This window comes from Amblyomma mixtum, chromosome 1 (assembly GCF_055824585.1).
Source record: "Amblyomma mixtum isolate Tamu chromosome 1, ASM5582458v1, whole genome shotgun sequence".
Taxonomy (NCBI): domain Eukaryota; kingdom Metazoa; phylum Arthropoda; class Arachnida; order Ixodida; family Ixodidae; genus Amblyomma; species Amblyomma mixtum.
In genome coordinates this window covers 153,993,685-154,005,846 of record NC_143012.1, presented here as the reverse complement: position 1 = coordinate 154,005,846, position 12,162 = coordinate 153,993,685, and the positions used below count along the sequence as shown (strand labels likewise).

Genomic DNA, 12,162 nt, shown 5'->3' with positions numbered 1-12,162 from the left:
TATTTTTACAAATATACACGTTGCGCGCAGTGTCTTAGAAACCTGTGATGACACTGATGGTCAGGTGGCTATTCTTCAGATCGATTTGGAAAAGGCTTTTGACTGCGTTGCCCATGAACTTTTGTTTTCAGTATTAGGCCATGTTAATGTTGGTTCTGTTATCCGCGAGGGTGTGGCCCTGGCATACCGGAACTGCACGACGAGATTGATAGTTAACAAGAGTCTGGGGGCCCCCATTAGCGTGCAGCGTTCGGTGCGCCAGGGCTGTCCCCTCAGCCCCCTTTTATTTTGTATTTATGTGGAGACCCTTTGTTTAAAGATTCTGAAAAACAATAGTATTAACGGATTCACTTTACAAGCAGCCGAAGTAAAGCTCTTGGCGTATGCAGATGACATTGCTGTGTTTTCCGTTGACGAGGGAAGCATAAGCGAGGCTGTTCAGTGTGTACGAGATTTCAGCCAAGCTACAGGAAGCGGGGTTAACTGGTCGAAGTGCCTCGGGCTGTGGCATGGCGGGTGGGCATCTAAGCCTGAGCGGTTTGCCAGCGTGCCTTGGACGACAACGCCAGATAAATACTTGGGCGTTCCACTTGCTGCTTACCGTGACAGTGAACAGTATTGGACAGGACAGATTAAAGAGATACGGGAGAGAGCGGATAAGTGGAAAGGAACGACCTTGTCCATTTTCGCCAGAGCCACTGTTTGCAACTTGTTCTTTATCAGCAGGCTCTGGTACGTAATGCAGGTGTTGCACTGTTCACGGCTAAGCATTCAAAAACTGCACCGACTTTTCGCCGTCTTTGTCTGGTCGTCTGAATGGGAGCGCTGCAGCCGGACCAACCTGTTCCGACGGGTTCAAGAAGGCGGGCTGGGACTGGGCCATTTGTTTTTGAGACAGCTGGTCAATCGTTTTTTGTTTCTTCGGGACACAAGAGACCCCTTTTTGCGTACCGTATGCCAAGTTAGGCTGCGGCATCTGCTTCCAGAGTACATAGTCGGAACTGCTGAGGTTTACAGTAGGGTCACCGGTTTTTACCGGGAAATCGTTGCCAGTGTAAGGTTTCTTTCCGCGCGGTTTTCAAATGACTTTCTGTCGACTGTGAAAAGAAAGAAACTCTACCGTGCTTTGTGCGATGTAGTTTTCCCGGTGCCCTTGTACAGGGCCTTGTACAGTGGAGGCCAAGGCAAAGATGTTTTAAAGAGAGTTAAAAATATGCAGGTGCCATCAGGAACGAAAACCTTCTTTTTTAAGCTGCACACCGGAACCTTACCGGTTAAAAAATTTTTAGAAGGAAAGGAATTATTTTTACCTTGGGGATCTAACTGTTTAATTTGCAGAAAGCCGGAAACAATAGACCATGTATTTTTACACTGTTGGGAAGGGGTTTATTTTTGGGATGTATTGCAGCGAACATTAAAGAAAGAATTTCCACTAGACCCGTATGGCATCCGGTTCTTATGTGTTGAAAATGAGGATGGGGTGCCTTTCGATTTAATAATGCTGACAGGCCTCCACTGTATATGGCGCTCCAGAATGGCAGGCTACCATTGTGACAGAGACGCAAGACCTGCTAGAATTTATTTCCGCGAAAGCATGGACATGTTTCTCGCCATTCAGAAAGCCGCTGCGGAGCCTCCGGAGTGGCTCTCAAGAGTAGAGCTGCTCTGTACGTTGCGTGAATTTTAATTGGACGAAGCCAGATTTATGCTGGCTGACCACAAGTAGTGTGTACATAGTTATTGTCTTTTGTTGATTGTTTGTGTTGTCCAGTTTGTGTGTCAAAGCCAGGCAATAAAGAAAAAAAAAAAAAAAAAAAATCGGCCATACCATGTTGAATACGCCGGTTCTCGTCCGATCACCGAAGCTAAGCAGCATTGGGCTCGGTCAGTACTTGGGAGGGAGACCACCTGGGAACACCGAGTGCTGATGGCATTTCTTTTGCATTTTTATTCGCCCTTCACGTTTTTTTTTTTTCTGTCATAGTTGCGCAGTGTCTCAGGCAACTATAGGAGGTGACGTTATTTTGTTATCGATAATACAATCTCATCGGCAACGTGTCCAACGTGTAGTACGTGCGGACGCGAAACTGTGGCAAAACTCGAAGCGAACCCGTGGCGTCTCGGCTGTCATTCTGACGTCTGCCGCGGCGGGTACACTGCAGATTAAACTCTAGCAAAGCCCCAAGATAGCTGGGAGGCCCAGTGTGCGCATAACACTGCGCCGAAGCGCACAATATGCGCCCACCGCACCATGCAACGCACCCACTGCCGGTCCATGTGTAAACAACACAGGCTCGCTCCCGCTGCTCTTTCCGTGCATGCCGCAGTGGTTTAGGTTCGCCAGAACGGCTGAGAAAAGCGCAGGGCAGGTAACTGCACGCTTGGCGGCTGTTGCCACGAGCGAGGGAAGTATCCATGCGCAGTTTTGCATCCTCGAGGGCCAAACACAGTACATAAAGACTCGGAAAGCACTGTCTCTCGCCATCGGCCATACCATGTTGAATACGCCGGTTCTCGTCCGATCACCGAAGCTAAGCAGCATTGGGCTCGGTCAGTACTTGGGAGGGAGACCACCTGGGAACACCGAGTGCTGATGGCATTTCTTTTGCATTTTTATTCGCCCTTCACGTTTTTTTTTTTTCTGTCATAGTTGCGCAGTGTCTCAGGCAACTATAGGAGGTGACGTTATTTTGTTATCGATAATACAATCTCATCGGCAACGTGTCCAACGTGTAGTACGTGCGGACGCGAAACTGTGGCAAAACTCGAAGCGAACCCGTGGCGTCTCGGCTGTCATTCTGACGTCTGCCGCGGCGGGTACACTGCAGATTAAACTCTAGCAAAGCCCCAAGATAGCTGGGAGGCCCAGTGTGCGCATAACACTGCGCAGAAGCGCACAATATGCGCCCACCGCACCATGCACCGCACCCACTGCCGGTCCATGTGTAAACAACACAGGCTCGCTCCCGCTGCTCTTTCCGTGCATGCCGCAGTGGTTTAGGTTCGCCAGAACGGCTGAGAAAAGCGCAGGGCAGGTAACTGCACGCTTGGCGGCTGTTGCCACGAGCGAGGGAAGTATCCATGCGCAGTTTTGCATCCTCGAGGGCCAAACACAGTACATAAAGACTCGGAAAGCACTGTCTCTCGCCATCGGCCATACCATGTTGAATACGCCGGTTCTCGTCCGATCACCGAAGCTAAGCAGCATTGGGCTCGGTCAGTACTTGGGAGGGAGACCACCTGGGAACACCGAGTGCTGATGGCATTTTTATTCGCCCTTCACGTTTTTTTTTTCTGTCATAGTTGCGCAGTGTCTCAGGCAACTATAGGAGGTGACGTTATTTTGTTATCGATAATACAATCTCATCGGCAACGTGTCCAACGTGTAGTACGTGCGGACGCGAAACTGTGGCAAAACTCGAAGCGAACCCGTGGCGTCTCGGCTGTCATTCTGACGTCTGCCGCGGCGGGTACACTGCAGATTAAACTCTAGCAAAGCCCCAAGATAGCTGGGAGGCCCAGTGTGCGCATAACACTGCGCAGAAGCGCACAATATGCGCCCACCGCACCATGCACCGCACCCACTGCCGGTCCATGTGTAAACAACACAGGCTCGCTCCCGCTGCTCTTTCCGTGCATGCCGCAGTGGTTTAGGTTCGCCAGAACGGCTGAGAAAAGCGCAGGGCAGGTAACTGCACGCTTGGCGGCTGTTGCCACGAGCGAGGGAAGTATCCATGCGCAGTTTTGCATCCTCGAGGGCCAAACACAGTACATAAAGACTCGGAAAGCACTGTCTCTCGCCATCGGCCATACCATGTTGAATACGCCGGTTCTCGTCCGATCACCGAAGCTAAGCAGCATTGGGCTCGGTCAGTACTTGGGAGGGAGACCACCTGGGAACACCGAGTGCTGATGGCATTTCTTTTGCATTTTTATTCGCCCTTCACGTTTTTTTTTTCCTGTCATAGTTGCGCAGTGTCTCAGGCAACTATAGGAGGTGACGTTATTTTGTTATCGATAATACAATCTCATCGGCAACGTGTCCAACGTGTAGTACGTGCGGACGCGAAACTGTGGCAAAACTCGAAGCGAACCCGTGGCGTCTCGGCTGTCATTCTGACGTCTGCCGCGGCGGGTACACTGCAGATTAAACTCTAGCAAAGCCCCAAGATAGCTGGGAGGCCCAGTGTGCGCATAACACTGCGCAGAAGCGCACAATATGCGCCCACCGCACCATGCACCGCACCCACTGCCGGTCCATGTGTAAACAACACAGGCTCGCTCCCGCTGCTCTTTCCGTGCATGCCGCAGTGGTTTAGGTTCGCCAGAACGGCTGAGAAAAGCGCAGGGCAGGTAACTGCACGCTTGGCGGCTGTTGCCACGAGCGAGGGAAGTATCCATGCGCAGTTTTGCATCCTCGAGGGCCAAACACAGTACATAAAGACTCGGAAAACACTGTCTCTCGCCATCGGCCATACCATGTTGAATACGCCGGTTCTCGTCCGATCACCGAAGCTAAGCAGCATTGGGCTCGGTCAGTACTTGGGAGGGAGACCACCTGGGAACACCGAGTGCTGATGGCATTTCTTTTGCATTTTTATTCGCCCTTCACGTTTTTTTTTTTTCTGTCATAGTTGCGCAGTGTCTCAGGCAACTATAGGAGGTGACGTTATTTTGTTATCGATAATACAATCTCATCGGCAACGTGTCCAACGTGTAGTACGTGCGGACGCGAAACTGTGGCAAAACTCGAAGCGAACCCGTGGCGTCTCGGCTGTCATTCTGACGTCTGCCGCGGCGGGTACACTGCAGATTAAACTCTAGCAAAGCCCCAAGATAGCTGGGAGGCCCAGTGTGCGCATAACACTGCGCAGAAGCGCACAATATGCGCCCACCGCACCATGCACCGCACCCACTGCCGGTCCATGTGTAAACAACACAGGCTCGCTCCCGCTGCTCTTTCCGTGCATGCCGCAGTGGTTTAGGTTCGCCAGAACGGCTGAGAAAAGCGCAGGGCAGGTAACTGCACGCTTGGCGGCTGTTGCCACGAGCGAGGGAAGTATCCATGCGCAGTTTTGCATCCTCGAGGGCCAAACACAGTACATAAAGACTCGGAAAGCACTGTCTCTCGCCATCGGCCATACCATGTTGAATACGCCGGTTCTCGTCCGATCACCGAAGCTAAGCAGCATTGGGCTCGGTTAGCACTTGGGAGGGAGACCACCTGGGAACACCGAGTGCTGATGGCATTTCTTTTGCATTTTTATTCGCCCTTCACGTTTTTTTTTTTCTGTCATAGTTGCGCAGTGTCTCAGGCAACTATAGGAGGTGACGTTATTTTGTTATCGATAATACAATCTCATCGGCAACGTGTCCAACGTGTAGTACGTGCGGACGCGAAACTGTGGCAAAACTCGAAGCGAACCCGTGGCGTCTCGGCTGTCATTCTGACGTCTGCCGCGGCGGGTACACTGCAGATTAAACTCTAGCAAAGCCCCAAGATAGCTGGGAGGCCCAGTGTGCGCATAACACTGCGCAGAAGCGCACAATATGCGCCCACCGCACCATGCACCGCACCCACTGCCGGTCCATGTGTAAACAACACAGGCTCGCTCCCGCTGCTCTTTCCGTGCATGCCGCAGTGGTTTATGTTCGCCAGAACGGCTGAGAAAAGCGCAGGGCAGGTAACTGCACGCTTGGCGGCTGTTGCCACGAGCGAGGGAAGTATCCATGCGCAGTTTTGCATCCTCGAGGGCCAAACACAGTACATAAAGACTCGGAAAGCACTGTCTCTCGCCATCGGCCATACCATGTTGAACCCGCAGCGGCTTTCTGAATGGCCAGAAACATCTCCATACTTTCGCGAAAGTAAATTCTGGCAGGTCTTGCGTCACTGTCACAATGCCAGCCTGCCATTCTGGAGCGCCATATACAGTGGAGGCCTGTCAGCATTATTAAATCGAAAGGCATCCCATCCTCATTTTCAACACATAAGAACCGGATGCCATACGGGTCTAGTGGAAATTCTTTCTTTAATGTTCGCTGCAATACATCCCAAAAATAAACCCCTTCCCAACAGTGTAAAAATACATGGTCTAGTGTTTCCGGCTTTCTGCAAATTAAACAGTGAGATCCCCAGGGTAAAAACAATTCCTTTCCCTCTAAAAATGTTTTAACCGGTAAGGTCCCGGTGTGCAACTTAAAAAAGAAGGTTTTTGTTCCAGGCGGCACCTGCATTTTTTTAACTCTCTTTAAAACATCTTTGCCTGGGCCTCCACTGTACAAGGCCCTGTACAAGGGCTCGGGGAAAACGACATCGCACAAGGCACGGTACAGTTTCTTTCGTTTCACACTGGCCAGAAAGTCATTTGAAAACCGCGCGGAAAGAAACCTTACACTGGCTACGACTTCCCGGTAAAAACCGGTGACCCTACTATACACCTCAGCAGTTCCGACTATGTACTCTGGAAGTAGATGCCGCAGCCTAACTTGGCATACGGTACGCAAAAAAGGGTCTCTTGTGTCCCTAAAAAACAAAAAACGATTGACCAGCTGTCGCAAAAACAAATGGCCCAATCCCAACCCGCCGTCTTGTACACGTCGGAACAGGTTGGTCCGGCTGCAGCGCTCCCATTCAGACGACCAGATAAAGACGGCGAAAATTCGGTGTAGCTTTTGAATACTTAACCGTGAACAGTGCAACACCTGCATTACATACCAGAGTCTGCTGATAAAGAACAGGTTGCAAACAGTGGCTCTGGCGAAAATCGACAAGGTCGTTCCTTTCCACTTATCAGCTCTCTCCCGTGTCTCTTTGACCTGTCCTGTCCAATAATGTTCACTGTCACGGTAAGCATCGAGCGGAACGCCCAAGTACTTATCTGGCGTTGTTGTCCAAGGCACGCTGGCTCTCAAGACTAGAGCCGCTCTGTACGTTGCGTGAATTTTAATTGGACGAAGCCAGATTTATGCTGGCTGACCACAAGTCGTGCGTACATAGTTATTGTCTTTTGTTCATTGTTTGTGTTTGTCCAGTTTTTTGTGTCAAAGCCAGGCAATAAAGAAAAAAAATCGGCCATACCATGTTGAATACGCCGGTTCTCGTCCGATCACCGAAGCTAAGCAGCATTGGGCTCGGTCAGTACTTGGGAGGGAGACCACCTGGGAACACCGAGTGCTGATGGCATTTCTTTTGCATTTTTATTCGCCCTTCACGTTTTTTTTTTTCTGTCATAGTTGCGCAGTGTCTCAGGCAACTATAGGAGGTGACGTTATTTTGTTATCGATAATACAATCTCATCGGCAACGTGTCCAACGTGTAGTACGTGCGGACGCGAAACTGTGGCAAAACTCGAAGCGAACCCGTGGCGTCTCGGCTGTCATTCTGACGTCTGCCGCGGCGGGTACACTGCAGATTAAACTCTAGCAAAGCCCCAAGATAGCTGGGAGGCCCAGTGTGCGCATAACACTGCGCAGAAGCGCACAATATGCGCCCACCGCACCATGCACCGCACCCACTGCCGGTCCATGTGTAAACAACACAGGCTCGCTCCCGCTGCTCTTTCCGTGCATGCCGCAGTGGTTTAGGTTCGCCAGAACGGCTGAGAAAAGCGCAGGGCAGGTAAGTGCACGCTTGGCGGCTGTTGCCACGAGCGAGGGAAGTATCCATGCGCAGTTTTGCATCCTCGAGGGCCAAACACAGTACATAAAGACTCGGAAAGCACTGTCTCTCGCCATCGGCCATACCATGTTGTCATTCTACTTCCAGCCACCGAGCGTGACGGACGCAGAATCATGGGCTCCCACGGAGCGGCGATAGCGGCCGTTGCCGGCCGCGGAAACAGGTTCGCCAGCGACGCAGATAAGGATTACGAGATCGTTCTGCCTACCCTGCCCACCGGACGTGTTGTGTTAAACACGGTTTTTCTGCACGGGGACGTGCGTGTGAGACCCTACAGGGTCGAAGACTTCAGGGACGCCCTAGCCAACGTTGGTGCGCTCCCCGACGTCGTGGCGTTGGGAGCGTACCAGATAAACCACGTGTGGGCTGTGACCTTCAGCAGCGCCGACGCCGCAAAGAAACTGGCCGCCATGAAGGAGCTGGAAGTCAAGGGACGCCGCTGTATCGTTTTTGACCCAGAGGACCACCAGGTCAAGCTGCGACTGCACTGGATGCTTCACGGCGTCGCCGACGAGGACATCCGTACGGCATTCGCGGCGTTCGGCAACGTGACCGAGGTCACCCGGGAGCGTTGGCGCGTCGCTGGCATGAAGGAGAAGGGGTCCACCACGAGGACCGTGCTCCTAAAGATGAAGCCAGGCATTAAGGTAGACGACCTGCCCCACCAGGTTCGAGTTGCTGGCGAGTTGGCTCTCGTGGTGGTGCCTGGGCGGCCGATGCAGTGTCTGCGGTGTGGCGGCGCGGGGCACGTGCGCCGTGATTGCAAGGTGCCCAGGTGCTCGAAGTGCCGACGCTACGGTCACTCCGAGGCCGACTGCGTGCGCACCTACGCGTCGGCTACCGGGCGTGTAGCGGCGAGCGACTCCGCAGAGCTCATGGACGTTGTCGAGGCGGAGGAAGCAGCCAGCGGCATCGACGACACGAGCAAAACGGCGGGGGTTGAGCCTGCGGTTTCGACCAGCAACACCGACGCGGCTGGCGCAAAGGAGAGCGGGTCGCCCATCTGTGACCAACCTTTGACGCCTCTGGAGACGCCCAAAGATAACCCGAGCCCCCCAGAGCACGTGGAAGCGGAAACAACGGCGGCCAGCGAGAACCGCGACGAGAAGGCAGACGCCCGCGTGAACACCGGCGTGACCACCCCTGCGAAGCGTCCGCACACCGAGACCAAGGCCGACGGGGAGAAGGCAGCAGAGTCCAGCGTGGAGGAACCGCCGACAAAGACGCCGCAAGCACGACGACCCAGTCTGCGACCGCGCCCGAAGGTTCCGGATGACAGGCGTGGCGGCGGCAAGGCGCCGCCTGACCAGGTCCATGTGCTCGCGCCGGATGACACCGGCGGCGACGGCATCGTCTAGCGATATGCTGGGCGCGGGAGGTAAGCACCATGCTTTCGGTCCCTTCTTCTTAAGTTGAAATGGCTTCCGCAACTCCGTTCAAAGTCGCCACCTTAAATGTCAGAGGCCTGGCAGGCAAAAGAAAACAAAGCCAGCTGTACCGACTTATAACGGAGCAAGATATTGATATATTAGCAGTGCAGGAAACTAAAGTCGATGGTGAGGAAGAGACCGGGAGCATGGTGCGACGTTTCACGTCTAGATATTTTGCCGTTGTCAGCCATGCGGTGGGCACATCGGCTGGTTGTGTTCTGTTTGTCAAGAAGTTGCCGGGGCTAGAGGTACACGGGCATCATTCGTGTTTGTCGGGTCGATACGTGTCCATCGATTTTTCGCTCTGTAACATCGACTGGCGCATTGTTTGTCTGTATGCACCTAATGTGGTTGATGGCCGAGCCGCGTTTTTTGAAAGCGTCGAAGAACGGCTTCGCACGGACAGGCAGCTCATTGTTATGGGCGATTACAACTGTGTTCTAAGTGCGCGCGACAAGACAAGCGTCCGAGGTTTCAGGGATAAAAGCACCGAAGTGTTGTTACGAATGATTGTGAACTGCAACCTCGAGGATGTAGCAGAGTGTCTTGAAGGAACGCGTGCTGTAAGGTACACACGATTCGAGGGCACAAGTCACGCACGGCTAGACCGAATTTATGCATCCGCGGAAACTGTCCCTAAATGCAATAGTTATGTAGTTCTGCCGGTTTCATTTTCTGACCACTGTTTGGTTCAATGCTGCATAGGGTTCATTAAGAAGGGGAATGGTTTTTCATGGGAAATGTGGAAGTTAAATGACAAGCTACTCCAGGACGAATTTTATAACCGAGCTGTAAGGGAAGAAATAGCAAAAATAGAACCAAGTAGTAACATGAGGATTTGGCAGCAGTGGGAGCTCACTAAAGAAACTTTAAAATTAAAAGCAATAGAAAGAGCCACCTGTATACGTCATGAAGAAAAAAAAGAGGAAATGGAGCTAAAGGCACTGCTTCAGAAGATGATAAAACAAGAATGCCGAGCGCCTGGTAAATGGATAGAAGACATAAGAAAAACCAAAAAAAAGTTACAGCTTATTGAAGAAGAACGTTATCGGGGAGCGCTGGTGAGGGCAAGGGCAGAAGATATGGCTGCAGGGGAAACGCCGACGAAACGAGCGCTCGGTTTAGAAAAAGCCCGCGCCGAAAGAAATCACATTAACGAAATAGAATGGGGAGGTGTTTCAAAAACGGACATCGATCACATCAAAGCAGCCTTTTTCCAGCATTACCAGGCGCTCTTCGCAGCGCATCCGGTAGATGTTATCACATTTAAGGAGGCGTTTCTAGCCGAGATGCCGCGTCTGGATGACGAAACAAAAGACAGATTAGAGCAGAAGATAAGTCAAGGGGAAGTTGAGCAAGCAATAGACAGTTTAAACCCTGGTAAGTCGCCTGGACCGGACGGGTTCAGCGCGGCATTCTACAAAGAATTTAAAAATGTAATTTCCCCGGTCTTGCAGGTAATCTTTAATGAAGCCTATAAAGTAAAAGCACTGCCTCCGTCCTATGGGTCGTCCCATACAGTGCTGATTCCCAAGACGGACGACATAGACAGATTACGAATGGTAACAGCATACCGACCCATAGCACTCACTAACGTGGAGTACAAAATTTACATGAAAGTTTTGGCACGAAGGTTGCAGACCGTGATTCATTTATTAGTTGGTCCGCATCAGACCTGCGGGATTAAAGGGCGGTCTATTTTTACTAATATTCACGTTGCGCGCAGTGTCCTAGAAACCTGTGATGACACTAATGGTCAGGTGGCTATTCTCCAGATCGACTTAGAAAAGGCTTTTGACTGCGTTGCCCATGAACTTTTGTTTTCAGTATTAGGCCATGTTAATGTTGGTTCTGTTATCCGCGAGGGTGTGGCCCTGGCATACCGGAACTGCACGACGAGATTGATCGTTAACAAGAGTCTGGGGGCCCCCATTAGCGTGCAGCGTTCGGTGCGCCAGGGCTGTCCCCTCAGCCCCCTTTTATTTTGTATTTATGTGGAGACCCTTTGTTTAAAGATACTGAACAGCAGGAGTATTAACGGATTCACTTTACAAGCAGCTGAAGTAAAGCTCTTGGCGTATGCTGATGACATTGCTGTGTTTTCCGTTGACGAGGGTGGCATAAGCGAGGCCGTTCAATGTGTACGAGATTTCAGCCAAGCTACTGGAAGCGGCGTTAACTGGTCGAAGTGCCTCGGGCTTTGGCACGGAAGGTGGGCATCTACGCCTGAGCGGTTTGCCAGCGTGCCTTGGACGACGACGCCAGATAAATACTTGGGCGTTCCACTCGCTGCTTACCGTGACAGTGAACAGCATTGGACAGCACAGATTAAAGAGATACGGGAGAGAGCGGATAAGTGGAAAGGAACGACCTTGTCCATTTTCGCCAGAGCCACTGTTTGCAACTTGTTCTTTATCAGCAGGCTCTGGTACGTCATGCAGGTGCTGCACTGTTCACGGTTAAGTATTCAAAAGCTACACCGAATTTTCGCCATCTTTATCTGGTCGTCTGAATGGGAGCGCTGCAGCCGGACCAACCTGTTCCGACGGGTTCAAGACGGCGGGCTGGGACTGGGCCATTTGTTTTTGAGACAGCTGGTCAATCGTTTTTTGTTTCTTCGGGACACAAGAGACCCGTTTTTGCGTACCGTATGCCTAGTTAGGCTGCGGCATCTGCTTCCAGAGTACATAGTCGGAACTGCTGAAGTTTACAGTAGGGTCACCGGTTTTTACCGGGAAATCGTTGCCAGTGTAAGGTTTCTTTCCGCGCGGTTTTCAAATGACTTTCTGTCGACTGTGAAAAGAAAGAAACTCTACCATGCTTTGTGCGATGTTGTTTTCCCAGTGCCCTTGTACAGGGCCTTGTACAGTGGAGGCCAAGGCAAAGATGTTTTAAAGAGGTTTAAAAACATGCAGGTGCCATCAGGAACAAAAACCTTCTTTTTTAAGCTGCACACCGGAACCTTACCGGTTAAAAAATTTTTAGAAGGCAAGGAATTATTTTTACCTTGGGGATCCAACTGTTTAATTTGCAGAAAGCCGGAAACAATAG

At 51.6% G+C, this 12,162-nt stretch overlaps 5 non-coding genes and 2 pseudogenes across 5 annotated transcripts; all 7 read left to right on the top strand.

Annotated features, from left to right (window-relative positions):
* The first annotated feature begins 1,814 nt into the window (after nucleotides 1-1,814).
* Nucleotides 1,815-1,933, top strand: LOC149368761 (5S ribosomal RNA; annotated as a pseudogene).
* Nucleotides 1,934-2,480: 547 nt separating this feature from the next.
* LOC149368760 (5S ribosomal RNA) lies at nucleotides 2,481-2,599 on the top strand. The gene has a single exon (XR_016287130.1). It is a non-coding gene; the product is annotated as a 5S ribosomal RNA (ribosomal RNA).
* A 547-nt stretch (nucleotides 2,600-3,146) lies between these two features.
* Nucleotides 3,147-3,265, top strand: LOC149368759 (5S ribosomal RNA). The gene has a single exon (XR_016287128.1). It is a non-coding gene; the product is annotated as a 5S ribosomal RNA (ribosomal RNA).
* A 534-nt stretch (nucleotides 3,266-3,799) lies between these two features.
* On the top strand, nucleotides 3,800-3,918 carry LOC149368758 (5S ribosomal RNA). Its single transcript, XR_016287127.1, has one exon. It is a non-coding gene; the product is annotated as a 5S ribosomal RNA (ribosomal RNA).
* Nucleotides 3,919-4,464: 546 nt separating this feature from the next.
* Nucleotides 4,465-4,583, top strand: LOC149368757 (5S ribosomal RNA). The gene has a single exon (XR_016287126.1). It is a non-coding gene; the product is annotated as a 5S ribosomal RNA (ribosomal RNA).
* Nucleotides 4,584-5,130: 547 nt separating this feature from the next.
* On the top strand, nucleotides 5,131-5,249 carry LOC149368756 (5S ribosomal RNA). The gene has a single exon (XR_016287711.1). It is a non-coding gene; the product is annotated as a 5S ribosomal RNA (ribosomal RNA).
* A 1,818-nt stretch (nucleotides 5,250-7,067) lies between these two features.
* LOC149368755 (5S ribosomal RNA) lies at nucleotides 7,068-7,186 on the top strand (annotated as a pseudogene).
* The last annotated feature ends 4,976 nt before the right edge of the window (nucleotides 7,187-12,162 follow it).